Below are 17,083 nucleotides of genomic sequence, written 5' to 3'. Positions count from 1 at the left end.
TCAGAGCATGATCAATATCTCAAGATTGTACTACAGATACTACGGAAAAAAGAATTGTATGGAAAGCTCAGCAAATGTGAATTTTGGTTGTCAGAGGTTGTATTCCTGGGTCATGTAGTATCTGCAGATGGAATCTGAGTTGAGTCAAAGAAGATTGCAGCGATTGTACAATGGAAACCACCAAGAAATGTATCAGAGGTACGTAGTTTTCTTATTTTAGCTGGGTATTATAGAAGATTTGTAAATGGATTTTCGAAGATATCTTTGTCGATGACCAAACTGCTACAAAAGAATGTACCATTTGTGTGGGATGATCAGTGTCAAGAAAGTTTTGAAAAGTCGAAGCAAATGTTGAAAGAGGCACCAATTTTGGCGTTACCAGAATTGGGAAAAGATTTTATTGTATACAGTGATGCTTCATTAAGTGGTTTGGGCTGTGTACTGATGCAAGAGGGGAAAGTAATAGCTTATGCATCTCATCAGTTGAAACCACATGAGCGTAACTATCCAACTCATGATTTGGAGCTAGTAGTAGTGATTTTTGCCTTGAAGATTTGGAGACACTACTTATACGGTGAGAAATGCTATATTTATACGGATCATAAAAGTTTGAAATATCTACTTTCCCAAAAAGAATTGACTTTGTGATAGAGACAGTGGATCAAGCTTTTAAAAAATTATGATTGTGCCATAGACTATCATCCAGGAAACGCTAATGTAGTGGCTGACGCTTTGAGTAGAAAAGCCACAATTGATTTGAGAGCAATGTTTGCATAGCTGAGTATCATGATGATGGGAGCTTGATAGCTGAATTGAAAGTTAAACCAGTGATCTTCGACCAGATTAAATCAGCTGAATTGAAAGATGACAAATTGTTGAAGAAAAGAGAAATGATACAGACTGGTACGGTAGAAAATTTCAGCATTGATGCACATGGATGCTTAAGGTACCGAGATCAAGTTTGTGTTCCTACTAAATCTGAATTGAAAGAGTTAATACTCCGAGAGGCACACGATGGTTCATTTACTTTACACTCGGGAGGCACAAAGATGTATCGTGATCTACGAGATCTGTATTGGTGGCCCAGAATGAAAAGAGATATAGTTGAATATGTTGGTAAATGTCTTACATGTCAGCGAGTAAAGGCGGAACATCATGTTCCTACTGGATTGCTTCATCCTATTAGTATTCCTGAGTGGAAATGGGATCGCATCACAATAGATTTTGTTACGGGATTGTCACTGTCGGCGAGAAAAAAGAATGTCATTTGGGTAATTGTTGATCGACTTACAAAATTAGCTCACTTTATAGCAGTTAGAGCAGATTGGTCATTGCAGAAGCTTGCAGAAGTGTATATTCGAGAATTTGTTAAATTGCATGGTATTCCAATATCTATAATCTCAGATTGAGATCCTCGATTTACATCAAGATTTTGGAGACAGTTACATAAGTCACTAGGCACACGGCATAATTTCAGCACAGCATTTCATCTGCAGACTGACGGACAATCCAAACGGGTAATTCAAATATTAGAAGAAATGCTTCGCGCTTGCATCATTGATTTTGAATCAGGTTGGGAACATTATTTACCTTTAACTGAATTTGTGTATAATAATAGCTTCCAATCAAGTATTCAGATAGCTCGTATGAAGCATTGTATGGACAAAGATGTAGATCACCTGTGTGTTGGACCGAACTGAATGAAAGAAAAGTGATTGGTCCGGAATTGATTCAAGAAATAGAAGAGACAATCAAGAAAGTAAAAGAGAGATTAAAAGCTGCATTTGATAGACAAAAGTCCTTCATTGATTTGAAACGATGGGACATTGAGTATTCAGTTGGGGATAAAGTATTTCTTAAAGTTTCTCCATGGAAAAAAGTGTTGAGATTTGGTCGGAAAGGTAAATTGAGCCCTCGTTACATTGGGCAGTATGAAATTGTACAGAGAATCAGACCAGTTGCTTATTGATTAGCTTTACATCTAGAATTACAGAAGATACACGATATTTTCCATGTTTCAATGCTACGTAGATATAGGTCAGATCTTTCCCATGTCATTTCTATTCAAGATATTAAGATTCAACCGGATTTGTCTTATGAGGAAGAACCAATTGAGATTCTAGCACGGGAGATAAAAGAATTAAGAAATAAAAGGGTTCCTCTAGTGAAAGTGCTATGGAAAAGTCATAAGGTGGAAGAAGCGACTTGGGAACCAGAAGAAACTATGAGAGCTCAGTACCCCATCTATTCTCAATTAAATTTCGAGGACGAAATTTATTAAGCGGGAGAAATGTAACGACCCATATTTCACGTGCACTGGAAAAGTGAGTTTAGGGCTTCCATCTTAGGAAAATGAGTTCGTAAATATTTATAAAAAAATATTTATGAAGTTAGTTGTGAGTTGAATTAAATTTTAATTAGGTGAATTTATTTTTTATTTAGAAGTAATTAGTAGAAAAGATTAAATTGAATAGAGCATAAAAGCTTAATAATAGAATAGAGAAAGGATAAAGGATTAAATTAGTAATTAAACTAAATTAGTGACATGTGTAAGTTAGAAAATAAATACATGTGTATTTAAATTATTAGTACAAGTGTATATAATATATAAATTTACTTATAAATTAAGTAAAAAGATATTTACTTATTATTATTATTATTTATATTTTTTTATCAATTAATTGAGATAATGACAAATGTATGGTGATGGAATATTACATGTGTACATTTGTGTATGAATACACATGTAGTATTTTTATTCGTATTAATTAGATATTTTATAATTAATTATTAATTTAGTAAATGAAAGAAATAAAATAAATTAAAGAATAAATAAAAGAAAGAAAAACAAGAAAAAGAAACAGAGAAGAAACAAAATAGAAAGAAAGAAAGAAGAAAAGAAAAGAAAAAGGAAAAATTAGGGTTTGAAAGCTTGGAAGTTAAATTGGTAAGTCAATTAAGTCCCTTTCTTAGTGATTTTGATGTTTTTGAAGTTCTAAAGTTGAATAATTTTGAATTTGTGTGAACATATTGAAAGATGATAGACTTTCAAGTAGGGTTTATGTTGAACTAATGATGAAATTAGGAGTTTAATTGATAGAAATTTTGATTTAAATTGATTAAAGGATTGAATTGTAAACAAGGTCATAAGTTTTGTGTTATAGGGATTAAATTGATAGAAATTCAAAATTATGGAAAAATGATAAAAATTTGATGGTTATATTAAAGTTTTGATAGAAATTGAATAAGGAAATAATATGAATTATTGATCGCGTGATTCGTAACAAGTAATAAATATTTATAATGAAGATCAAACCTAGACTAACTATTATCACGACGAAAAGGCAAGCGCACCTATCGAACAATAGTATAGTAATGGCAAGATCAGGATATTGTACCCAAAGGAACCAAAAGTAGTAGTAATAACTATCTTTTTATTATCTAGCCTAAGAATAAAAGGGTTTGTTTTAATTAACCAATTATTTAAACTAAGAACGCACAGAGAAAAGAACTGGGGAATTGCTTTTGGGAAAATCGATTGACTTGAGACAATACCTAAGGAAAAATCCACCTAGACTGTACTTGTTATTCTGGCTCCGAATCAGACGATTTATTCATTCAACTTGTTCCGTAGAGATCCTTAAGTTATGTTATTATCCCTATTTAAAACTAATAATGTCTAATCCTTAGATTGAATAACTGAGACTTTTCTCTATTTAACACTCTAGGGTTGCATTAACTCGATCTATGGATCCCCTTATTAGGTTTTACCCTAATTCGACAAAATCTTGTCACCCTATTTCTAGGCATGCAATCAACTCCGCTTAATTATGGAAAATGTACTCTTAGACAGGGTCTATTCCTCCTCTGAATAAGAGTGTGTCTTGAATCAGTATCCTGGGATATCAAAGCAAGAATTAAGAACACATAATTAAGAACAAGTTAAATATTTATCATACGATTCAGAAAATAATAACAAGATTCGTCTTAGGTTTCATTCCCCTTAGGTATTTAGGGGATTTAGTTCATAACTAAATAAGAAAACATCTCAGAAGAATAAAGAATACAAAACATAAAGAAAACCCAAAACTCCTGAAGGGGAATTGAGGAGAGATATTCAGTCTTGATGATGAATTCGGCTTCTGAGATGGATCAATTAGCTTCCTTGGGGTAATTCCTTACCCCTCTTCTCCGTCTCCCCTTTTCTCCTCCTCTAGAGCGTATTTATAGGTTTTGGAATGCCTAGAAACCCTCCAAAGTGGCCTTTTCCGAATTGGACTTAACTTGGGCTTAGCAGGGACACGCCCGTGTGACACGGCTGTGTGACGTGATTTCCAGGCCGTGTTCGATCCGTTAAATTGCGCACGATCGTGTGGGTCAATGGCCAGCTTGTATGAATCGTGAAAGCCTTGGTCGACACCCTCGAAAGACACGAGCATGTGAGCTGCCCGTGTGGCAAGGCTTAGACAGTGACATCTTCTCGATTTGGTCAGTTTTGTCCCTTTTTGGCTCGTTTTTGGCTCCTTTTGACTCTTGGTGCTCTCTTGAGTACAAAACATGAAATTAAAGCATGAGGAGCATCGAATTCACCAATTCTAATGAGAAATCATCTGTAAAATGCATTAAACATGGGGTAAAAATATGTATAATTTACGATTTATCAAATACCCCCACACTTAAGCATTTGCTTGTCCTCAAGCAAAATTCTCAACTCATAATCAGAATAAATCCTTCTTAACTTATAATTTCTATTAATAATATCTCAAATTAATCCATAGGTAATCATACATTGAGAATTTAACTAAAAGAACATAAAAGTTTCAATCATTCCAAGTTGATATTTTTATCCCTAAAATATAGATGTCTTCCCTCATCTAGGTAATTACCTTTAATTCAGAATATCACAGAGTTTTACATCCTCACTAAAGATTCACTCAAATCACTCGACGTTTTTTAAGGACAATAAAGGAAGCACTCAATAGTCAATAATGGGAAGTCATTACCATAGGCTTGCATGAAAATCAAATCTCCACCACTTTAATTTTAAGATGATACATCAATCAAAAGGTCTTTAGAGGGTTGTCATAAGGCTTGGTTAGGGGGTGTGGTCACAAGTTGAAGAAAGAGTTAGAATCGAGATTGAATTGAAAAGTTTTCTAACTAGAAAAAGAGTTAATCATCACTTGCATACAACAGAGCTTCTCTCAGAATATGAAATTACAGATATGCATACATAGTTTTTTTTTTTAAGAACAAGTTAAATAATATAGACTAAATATCAAGAACAAAACATAGCTAGACAATCCATTCAACTCAAATCTCGACAAAAATAAGGATTAATTTAGGGGATTTCAACAATAATGGTTTAAAGGTTAATATTAAGGGTAATACAAGAATTGGTTTGTTGGGCTCAAGGGGGTTTACTAGGGGTTAATCGTGGAGGTAGGCTTTTCATGGCATGAGTGGGTTAATCTTAAGTGCCTTAATCATTTTGATATATCAAATCGAATGGTGTGGTCTTGACATGCATAATCAAGCAAGTTCTAGAATAACAGTTCAATACTGACGCACTCAAAGCAATAATAAAAGTGAGCATGAAAGGATGAATAGATGCTCAAAAGGCTCAAAAATCTCACAAAAAATTATGGCTTTTTGATGTTTAGACTCGTGAATTCTAATTCAAAGTAATACCTAGACTTGGGGAAACAACCTCTAATTTAATTTCTTAAAAAAAATCAACTATGGTCGTAGAGGTTCATTAGGCCATAAGTCCTGCGCCAAAAGAATATTATATCTAGTGGTAGCTATGGTCGTGGTCGAGCAAGACATGGCAGTCGTGGAGAGCCTTCCCCGGTGGAGTTGTAGTTCCTATGTGATGATGAGCTTAGGAGTTCTATATAACTGTGATAAAATCAGGAACTTTTTAGGAGATATTAGGAAGTATAAGGATTCGAAAAGAAATAACCGAAATAAAGAATAAAAATAAAATTCTAAAATCTAATAAAAATAATAGAAATAGTTTCAATAATAAGTAAAAACAGAAAGTAATTAATAAATATTTCTAAACATCTTCATCACTGGATGGTTCGCGAGGCAGGACTGGCGATGAGATGGAAAGGTGCTGACAACTCTGCCGTAGAGTAGCATCAATGTTGTCAAATTGTTGAAAACACTGAAGCTCGAATCGGGTGAGGTTCTCAGAGATGTTAGCATATGAAGCTGCCACATGAACTGAACAAAAGGGTAGTGGTGGCTGAGAATAGGGATCAATGAGTGGAGAAGGGGAGATTTCGGCTAGGGCTTTGGAAAGGAAGAAGAAAATGAATAGTGATTTGCTTATATAGGGGGGAGGCCGCACGTCCTAGGGCCACGCCCGTGTACTTATGAGGGTGAGCCCGTGTGTTTCGTATTTTGCAATTTTAGGTCGTGGTTGGTTATTCTCCCATGCCTGTGTGTCTTGGGCGTGTGTGGTACACAGCCATATTGCACGGCCGTGCCTAGCTTTGTTCGCTTCTCCCACACCCGTGTGTTATGGTAGCATGCCCATGGATTGTTGTACACGGCTGAAGGGCACGGGCGTGCCGCCCACCTATGTTGAAGAAACAGAATCAAGCCTTGTCCCCTGGCACGCCCTTAGGTTTCCATCCCCACGCCTATGTTTTTCCTATGGGGTGCACCCACGGCCATGTTGCACGGCCGTGGGCATTTATCGCACCCCGTGTTTTGGGGAAATCATTTACCCTGTTTTCGTACGGTCGTATCGCACGGACATGTTTCCCTCCGTGTTGGGCACACGGCCTTAAGCACGGCTATGTGATGCTGGGAACCTATGCTTCAAATACTCTGTTAGTGACCTAAATATATAAAACTTGAATTTAAAATAATTTAAAATGGTTAGTACTCGGGTTTCCTTTCGAGAAGCGCTTGTTTATAGTCTAAGCTCAACTGTTACCTTGTTAGTATACTCAAGACGGTTTGTGGAGTCGTAACTCCTCTCCATCGACTTTAAAATCCTCACCATTATAAAGTTTGAAACGTTGTCCGTTTACTTTGAAAGTACCATATGATGGGTGACTTACCTTTATCATGCCATATGGATGAATAGATTGAATTACGAAGGGTCCTGACCATCATGATTTTAGGTTCCCGGGAAACAATTTGAGTCTTGAGTTGTTTAGTAAGACAAGATCTCCAACTTCAAATTGTTTTCGTTGCTTTAAACGAACATCATGGCGCTTCTTTGTTGCTTCCTTGTATAGGCATGAATTTTTATATGCATTGGCTCGCCATTCATCTAGCTCGTTCAGCTGCATCAACCTGTTTTTTCCTGCAAGTTTGGGATCAAGGTTTAGAAATTTAATAGCCCAAAAAGCTTTATGCTCTAGTTCGAATGAGAGATGACAACTTTTTCCATAAATAAGTCTGTAAGGTGATGTCCCTATAAGACTCTTAAAGCGGTTCTGTAAGCTCATAAGGCATCGTCTATTTTTGTTGCCCAGTCTTTTCTGTTTTATTCTACCATTTTTTCAAGGATCCGTTTGAGTTCTCGGTTTGCTACTTCATCTTGTCCATTAGTTTGAGGATGGTATGGGGTGGCCATTCTATGATGAACTCCGTATTTCTTAAGGGTTTTTTCAAATTGGGTATTACAAAAATGAGTGCCCCTGTCGCTGATAATTGCTCTAGGTGTTCCGAATCTCGAAAAGAGATTTTTAAGGAAACGTACTACCACTCTAGCATCATTAGTAGGTAGAGCTTGAGCTTCTACACATTTGGACATGTAGTCAACTGCTACTAAGATATATTTATTTCCAAATGAACTGGGGAATGGGCCCATGAAATCGATACCCCACACGTCAAATATTTCACAAAAAAACATATAGTTTTGAGGCATTTCATCACGTTTAGATATGTTACCTGTCCGTTGGCATTTGTCACATAAAGTAACATATCTAATAGCGTCTTTGAATAACGAAGGCCAATAAAAACCTGATTCAAGTAATTTGTGTGCGGTCTTTGTTCCACTATAGTGTCCTCCGGTTGCCCATGAGTGGCAGTGTTCCAATATTTTTGATATTTCTGATCCTGTAATGCATCTTCTGATAACTTGATCTGTACATCTGCGAAACAGAAATGGATCGTCCCAAAAGTAGTTTTTTACATCATTAAAGAATCGCTTTTTTTGCTAGTGTGTTAACCATTTTCGGATAATGTTAGCAGCTAAAAAATTCGAGATGCCTGCAAACCAAGGTACCTTGGAGTCAGATACAATGAAAAATTATTCTTCAAGGAACGAATCATTTATTTCCACGTCATCTAGTTCTCTGGTATTGGTTTTCTCGAGCCTGGATAGATGATCAGCCGCTAGATTTTCAGCTCCTTTCTTGTCCTGAATTTCCAAGTCAAATTCCTGCAAAAGGAGAATCCATCGGATGAGTTGAGGTTTTGCATCAGTTTTAGTTAAAAGATAGCGAAAGGAGGAATGGTCAGTGTAAACAACAACTTTAGACAATATGAGATATGATCGAAATTTATCAAAAGCAAAAACCACAGCTAGCAACATTTTTTTCGTGGTAGTATAGTTTTCTTGTGCAGCCGTTAAGATTTTGCTGGCGTATTAGATAGGTTGAAAATGCTTGTCTCTTCGCTGTCCCAGTAATGCACCTACTGCAAAATCACTCGCATCACACATTAGTTCAAATGGAAAGTTCCAATCAGGTGCAATTATAATTGGAGCATTAATTAATTTATCCTTTAAAGTATTAAATGCTTCTAAACATTCCTGATTGAAGTGAAAAGGTATATCTTTTTCTAGCAATTTAGTTAAATGCTTAGCTATTTTAGAAAAATCCTTAATGAATCTTCTATAAAAACCAGCATGTCCTAAAAAGCTTCTAATAGCCTTAACTAAACTAGGAGGTGGTAATTTCTCGATTGTTTCTACTTTAGATTTATCCACCTCAATCCCTTTACTAGAAATTTTATGCCCTAGTACAATACCTTATTGAACCATGAAGTGGCATTTCTCCCAGTTAAGCACAAGGTTTGTTTCTTCATATCTTATTAAAACTCGTTTTAAATTTTTAAGGCAGAGATGGAAAGAGTTACCGAATATCGAAAAATCATCCATGAAGACTTCCATGATATCTTCCATGAGTTCGTCTAATATAGCTATCATACAGCGTTGAAAAGTAGCAGGGGTATTACATAATCCAAAAGGCATTCTACGATAAGCGAACATACCATATGGGCATATGAATGTCGTCTTTTCTTAATCTTCAAGAGATATTGGGATTTGGAAGTAACCAGAGAGTCCGTCTAGGAAGCAGTAATACATGTGTCCGGATAATCTTTCTAACATTTGGTCAATGAATGGCAAGGGAAAGTGATCGTTTCTTGTGGCATCATTTAGTTTCCTGTAGTCTATGCAAACTCTCCATCATGTAACCGTTCTTGTTGGGATTAGCTCATTCTTCTCGTTGGTCACAACCATCATGCCTCCTTTCTTGGGGACAACCTGCACTGGACTTACCCAAGAACTGTCAGAAATAGGATAAATAACTCCAGAATCTAGAAGTTTAATTACCTCAGCTTTTACAACTTCCTTCATGTTGGGGTTCAGACATCTTTGAGCTTGCACACATGGTTTGTATTCATCTTCCATTAAAATTTTGTGGGTGCAAAAAGAAGGACTGATTCCTTTAATGTCAGAAATTTTCCATGCTATGGCCTTCTTATGTTCTTTTAATACTTGGATTAATTCCTCTTTCTCCTTGGGTTGCAAATTAGAAGCAATAATAACTAGTAATATAGAATTATTTCCAAGGAATGCATATTCTAAATGGTTTGGTAATTGTTTAAGTTCCAGTTTTGGAGGCTCCTCAATCGAGGGTTTTTGCTTAAGTTCATCGTTGATCTTAATACCCTCGTATTCTACTTGTCTTGATAGATGGTTATTAGGTTCCTCACCTATCTCCTCGTCTTGAGCTGGACACGGTTCTGTTGTCTCCTCTTGTACAATTTCCTGAAAAGAGTCTTGAGTAATATGATCAATAGAGTCAATGAAATAACATGAATCATTTTGTTCCCTAGAGAATCTCATAGCATCATAAATTTTAAAGATCATTTCCTCATCACCTACTTTAAGTACCAATTTACCATCACCCACGTCAATCACGGCTCTAGCAGTGGCTAGGAATGGGAGCCCTAAAATTAAGGGTACTTCCACATCTTCATCCATGTCAAGCACAACAAAATCAATAAGGAATATAAATTTGTCTACTTTTATGAGTATGTCTTCTATAATACCCCTGGGATATTTAATAGATCTATCGGCTAATTGAATACTCATCTTAGTGGGTTTAGGTTCCCCAAGACCAAGCTGTTTGAACATTTTATAGGGCATCAAATTAATACTAGCGCCTAAATCAACTAGTGCTTTTTCAATATTCAGATTACCAATTAAGCAAGGGATAGTAAAACTTCCTGGATCTTTTAGTTTGGTTGGGAGCTTATTTTGGAGTATGGCGGAGCACTCCTCGTTGAGTTCTACTATAGATAAGTCCTCAAACTTCCTTTTATTCGTTAAAAGCTCCTTTAAAAATTTTGCGTATATAGGCATCTGCGAGATAGCTTCAACAAAAGGTAAGTTGATATGTAATTGCTTAAAAAGTTCAAGAAACTTACCGAATTGTGCATCAATATGATCTCTTTTTAATTTTGCTGGATATAGAACCGGTGGTGAATATTCCTCCGGTACTGGTTTGTCACTATTTTCGGGTTTTTCTTCCCTTCTTTCGCTTTCCACGGCTTCTTGTGCTAACTTTTTTTTTAGATTTCACTAATATTTTCCCACTCCTTAGTGTAACTGCTTTGACATTCTCTCTAGATTTGGTATTACTAAATAAACTTTCTGGTGGTCTTTCCGAGATTAGTTTAGACAGCTGGCTTATCTGAGTTTCGAGTCCTTGGATCGATGCTTGTTGATTCTTAAGTGTTGTCTCGGTATTTTGGAAACAGGTTTCTGACACCGAGATGAATTTAGAAAGCATCTCTTCAAAGTTTGGTTTCTTCTCCTGTTGATAAGGTGGCTGTTGAAATCCCTGAAGATTTTGTGGCTTTTAATTTCCTTGACCACCCCAGGAGAAATTTGGGTGGCTCCTCCAACCTGTATTATAAGTATTACTGTATGGGTTATTTTGAGATTTAAAGTTTTTGTTACCCATATAGTTGACTTGTTCTTCTTCAGTTGTAGGATTGAAGGATTGGTATTCTGTATGCACACCTCCTCCACTTGAGTCACACCTCATTACTAGATGTACCTGCGTAGAACCAAGAAAACTATCAATCTTTTTATTGAGAAGTTCTACCTGATTAGAGATCATGGTGACTGAATCGATGTTATAGACGCCGGCTATTTTCGTTGGCTTTGTCCTCATAACTTTCCACTGATAGTTATTCAGTGACATCTCCTCTATAAATTCATAGGCATCTTCCGGTGTTTTATTGTTAATGGTTCTGCCAGCAGCTGCGTCAATCATTTGTCTTGTCGAAGTATTCACACCATTGTAGAACATTTGAACTTACAGCCAAAGCAGTAACCCATGGTGAGGGCACCTTCTCAGTAAGTCCTTGTATCTCTCCCATGCATCGTAAAGTGTTTCTAAATCCATCTGCACAAAAGAAGAGATATCATTACATAATTTAGCTGTTTTAGCCGGCGAAAAATATTTTAGTAAAAATTTCTCAGTCATTTGTTCCCAAGTAGTGATAGACCCTTGTGGTAACGAGTTCAACCACTGTTTAGCTTTGTTTCTCAGTGAAAAGGGAAATAACCAAAGATGAATGGCATCATCAAAAACGCCATTGATTTTGAATGTATCGCAAAATTCAAGAAAGTTCGCTAAGTGCGTGTTAGGATCCTCGTCTTGCAAACCATCAAACTGAACAAACTGCTGTATCATCTGAATGGTGTTAGGTTTTAGTTCGAAATTATTCGCAGCTATAGTAGGTCTAACTATACTAGACTCAGTTCCTGTAAAAGAAGGTTTAGCATAGTCATACACAGTACGTGGAGCAGGATTTTGATTAGCTGCAATTGTAGGAGGCAGCTGATTGCCTGGGTTTTCAGCCATCTCGTCGGTTGGGCTTTGAGTATTGTCTTCTCACTCGTTCTCCGTGTATCGTAAACTACGCCTTATTTCTCTTTAATTTTTGTGAATTGTACAATCGATTTCTTCATCAAAAAGTAATGGTTCTGACGGGTTTCTTCAAGTCATAAACTATAAAAACCTGCCAAGAGAGAGAAAAAGAAAATTAATAAATAATAAAATAAAATAAAATTGCAAGAAAAATAAATGGCTAAATTAATAAAAAATTTAGTGTTCCTAATATTCCAATTCCCCAGCAGCGGCACCAAAAACTTGATCGCGTGATTCGTAACAAGTAATAAATATTTATAATGAAGATCAAACCTAGACTAACTATTATCACGACGAAAAGGCAAGCGCACCTATCGAACAATAATATAGTAATGGCAAGACCAGGATATCGTACCCAAGGGAACCAAAAGTACTAGTAATAACTATCTTTTTATTATCTAGCCTAAAAATAAAAGGGTTTGTTTTAATTAACTAATTATTTAAACTAAGAACGCATAGAGAAAAGAATTAGGGAATTGGTTTTGGGAAAATCGATTGACTTGAGACAATACCTAAGGAAAAATCCACCTAGACTGTACTTGTTATTCTGGCTCCGAATCGGATGATTTAGTCATTCAACTTGTTCCGTAAAGATCCCTAAGTTATGTTATTATCCCTATTCAAGACTAATAACGTCTAATCCCTAGATTGAATAACCGATACTTTTCTCTAATTCACACTCTAGGGTTGCATTAACTCGATCTATGGATCCTCTTATTAGGATTCACCCTAATCCGACAAAATCTTGTCACCTTATTTTTAGGCGCGCAATCAACTCCGCTTAATTATGACAAATGTACTCTTAGACAGGGTCTATTCCTCCTCTGAATAAGAGCGTGTCTTAAATCAGTATCCTGGGATATCAAAGCAAGAATTAAGAACACATAATTAGAACAAGTTAAATATTTATCATACGATTCAGAAAATAATAACAAGATTCGTCTTAGGTTTCATTCCCCTTAGGTATTTAGGGGATTTAGTTCATAACTAAATAAGAAAACATCTCAGAAGAATAAAGAATACAAAAAATAAAGAAAACCCAAAACTCCTGAAGGGGAATTGAGGAGAGATATTCAGTCTTGATGATGAATTCGGCTTCTGAGATGGATCAATTAGCTTCCATGGGTTAATTCCTTACCCCTCTTCTCCGTCTCCCCTTTTCTCCTCCTCTAGAGCGTATTTATAGGTTTTGGAATGCCTAGAAACCCTCCAAAGTGGCCTTTTCCGAATTGGACTTAACTTGGGCTTAGCAGGGACACGCCCGTGTGACACGGCTGTATGACGTGATTGCCAGGCCGTGTTCGATCCGTTAAATTGCACACGATCGTGTGGGTCAATGGCCAGGCCATGTGAATCGTGAAAGCCTTGTTCGACACCCTCAAAAGACACAGGCGTGTGAACTGCCCGTGTGGCAAGGCTTAGGCCGTGTCATCTTCTCGATTTGGTCTGTTTTGGCTCCTTTTGACTCTTGGTGCTCTCTTGAGTACAAAACATGAATTTAAAGCATTAGGAGCATCGAATTCACCAATTCTAATGAGAAATCATCTATAAAATGCATTAAACATGGGGTAAAAATATGTATAATTTACGGTTTATCAATTATAAAAAGGGAAGAAGATGAAAATAGTTAGGATAAATTTGGGATTTAGGTTAAAGTTGCATGGAAAGTTATTATTTTCTATAAAATATGTGTGTTATTAATTAATTATAATTATGCTAATTTTCGTAGCAAACAAAGAAACCAAGACATTGAATGTGAAGGGAAAGGAAAAAGTGATCGAGGAGTAGCTCGAGAAAATATCGGTTTGTATTACCTTAATTCAATTTATTTATTATTAAATGTTTAATTTCAATATATGTGCATGAAAAATGAAATTGAGGTAAGTAGTGATATTTGAATTGAATGAGAATTGGATTTAATTGATGAATGTATACGTGTGTGAAATTGAATTGTTATTGTGATTGATTTGAATTCGAATGATTCTGATACCCTATTAACTAGTCGGGCTAGGGTGGATATAGTTGGCATGCCATAGGATAGGAAGAATTCAAGGATTCTTCAACCTCGAGTCGATGAGACACTTGGTGTGTCATATTTACTTTGGATAGATTCGATGAGGCGTTGGTCGACACTTTTCTTTGGCTTAGCCGATGAGACGTTGGTCGTCACTTATTTGCTTCGAACTATCCGATGAGGCGTTGGCCGCCAGTCTGGTGTATTTGGTTGGATCCGTGTATCCTCCAAAGTCCGAGTGATGTTAATAGGGGAAATATATGTGAAGAGAAAAATTAAATGAAATTGATAAATTAAATTATTGAATGAAATGAGAAATACAATTTGAGCTATGAGATTGCAGGCATAAAACCAAGGCTCATGAATTATTCATATTTGAATGTGAATTGGATATTTATATGTGATTGAGAGATGAACCAAAGGTTCATGAATAGTAGGTAATCTTATTGATGAGATATTGAATCAAATAATGAAAATGATACAGTGGAAATATGATACCTTAGTATGAATTATATGTATGATTTGTTAATTATCTATGCATGTTTATAATATTTTATATTTGCTATAATTTGAATTATGGTAATACCACTGAGTTTTTCCAGTACTCAGCGTACACTTTATTTCCGTGCGCAGGCTAGGTAAAGTTGAAGTTCGGTACAACATCTGAGTCGATCCCGACCTCAGCTTAATTTTTGGTGATGAATCTATCTTTTAGAAGTGTGGCATGTATTAGGTTTTGTTTAGTCACCTTAATATATTTATGTTTTGGGTGTAAGTAATTTGTAACTATTAAGAAGTATTTGAAATGAATAGATGAATGTTATTTGATCAAGATTTATAAGTCAATGTATTGGGCATGAATTAGGAGTGTTTGATATGTGAAAATAGCTTTAAAATGGTGAAAAATCATGTTTTCACACGGCCAAGTCACATAGGCATCTGCCCAAGCCGTGTGGCAAAGTCAGAATTGCCCACAGGTTAGTCCCACGGTCGTGTGAGAAAGCCAGATCTGCCCACAGGCTAGCCCCACGGCCATGGGAGCCCCACGGGCAGGCCACACGAGCATGTCCCAGGCCACACGGGCGTGTGCCCCTATTCTCAAGGAAAAGTTTCCAAAGTTCTCGGTTTAATCCCAAATCACTTCCTAAGTATATTTTGGGTCTCGTGGGTCCATATTAGGGACTTAAAGGTGGAATTTGAGAAATTTTAAATTGAAATATAGATTTATGACTCGGTGTTGTTCGTTATTAATATTTAATTCTGGTAATGCTTCGTAACCCTATTCCGACAATGGGTTGGGGTTAAGGGGTGTTACATATTTTATTTTATTTTATTTTGGATTTGTTATAAGTATTAAGTTATTTATTTATTTTTATGGATTATTCTTTTTGAAAAGAGGTAAAAAATTCTTTTCTCACATTCTCTTCTTCCTCTTTCAAACGTTTTTTTCTTGGATGTTTCTTGCCACTTTTGTTTTTGAATTCTTGTTTTTCGTCTGAAGGGAGACAATATTCGTGCGTTTCTATTAGTCGCATTCTGAATCAGGTAGGTTTTTCTCTTGGATTGGTGATGGAATTGCATTAATTTCTTTTTGATTCATAATTGAAACTCTTATAGCTCAATTGGTTTGCTTAATTGAGGTTTCTGAATTGGCTTGGTGGAGTGAGTCGAATGATTCTAAGTGCTTGTTTTTCATGTAAGGTGTGTGTTCGGAGACCTTTCCTTTTTGTTATCGAATTTGTGACTTGTTTTCGTGAAATTTGACATAATTTGTGTGTTTTTTAAATTGACCAATCAAAGGGTCAAATTTCATGGAATGGCTTGAAATTATGAGTGTTTTTGGTGTATTTTTTAGTTACTGAGGGTTAAGGGATCGTTTTGGCAACAAATGCACGTTCTGTAGCCAATTTCGATGTGGTTTTGTGACTACACGGGTGCGTACATGGCGTGTGCATTTGGGAATTAAGGTTTTTGAGCAATTTTTGGTGCCACATGGCCTAGCCAGACGGTCGTGTGGCTAAATTTGGGGATTTTAGTCAAATTTCACATTGGCGTGTAAGACTTCCATATGGCCGTGTCTCCCTGCACCTTATTTTAGCCAATTTGGACAGAGAGTTACTATAACACCCCACACCCATGCCCTACGCCGGGACATAATATGAGGCGTTATTAAACTTAAACACATGCATTTAAACGTTTCTGAGTCACCAAGACTTGATCAAATTTAAAACTTTATTGAACTTTGTTAAATCTCCTTAATATTGGCCTACGAGGTCTCAAACATTCATTGGAAGCCATTCGGAACCAACTCGAGTCCTTAAACCGACTTAATAAAAATGACCCTTAAAACAAGGCACACGCTTGTGTGGAAGGGCAACACGCCCGTGTGGATTAAATTCTAAATTCGAACCTACATGGGTTTTCACACGGCCTGACACACGCCCATGTCCATTGTCCATGTCCCTCACACGGCCATGACACGTCCGTGTCTAAAAACCTAGACATTCTATTTCTGATGTCAGGATCCAATAAGGGGTATACGACCAAGGCACACGCCCGTGGCCAGAAGCCGTGTCCTCCACACGGCTGAGACAGACGGCTATGTCTCTGCCCGTGTGTTTACTACCATGCATTCTGACTTGCAAATTTTACGTGCAGGGGACACACGGCTGAACAACACACCCATGGGGCTGACTGTGTGTCACACACGGCCTAGACACATTCCTGTGTGTCTACCTGTGTGGACAATATAAGCTATCTACCAAGCCTTTGCCACCTTGAAACACAATCTAACATCAACCAACATATCAAAGTTTAACTTAATATGATTTATCAACTAAACAACCATAGTGAAGACCTATATACATTA

General features: G+C 36.5%; 1 non-coding gene across 1 annotated transcript; it reads left to right on the top strand.

Annotated features, from left to right (window-relative positions):
• Positions 1-11,598: 11,598 nt before the first annotated feature.
• Positions 11,599-11,705, top strand: LOC121204220 (small nucleolar RNA R71). The gene has a single exon (XR_005899149.1). It is a non-coding gene; the product is annotated as a small nucleolar RNA R71 (small nucleolar RNA).
• The last annotated feature ends 5,378 nt before the right edge of the window (positions 11,706-17,083 follow it).

The sequence above is a fragment of the Gossypium hirsutum genome, chromosome A07 (genome assembly GCF_007990345.1).
Source record: "Gossypium hirsutum isolate 1008001.06 chromosome A07, Gossypium_hirsutum_v2.1, whole genome shotgun sequence".
In the NCBI taxonomy this organism is placed as follows: Eukaryota; Viridiplantae; Streptophyta; class Magnoliopsida; order Malvales; family Malvaceae; genus Gossypium; species Gossypium hirsutum.
The sequence above is the reverse complement of the archived record's forward strand: the minus strand, read 5'-3'. Positions and strand labels throughout refer to the sequence as shown.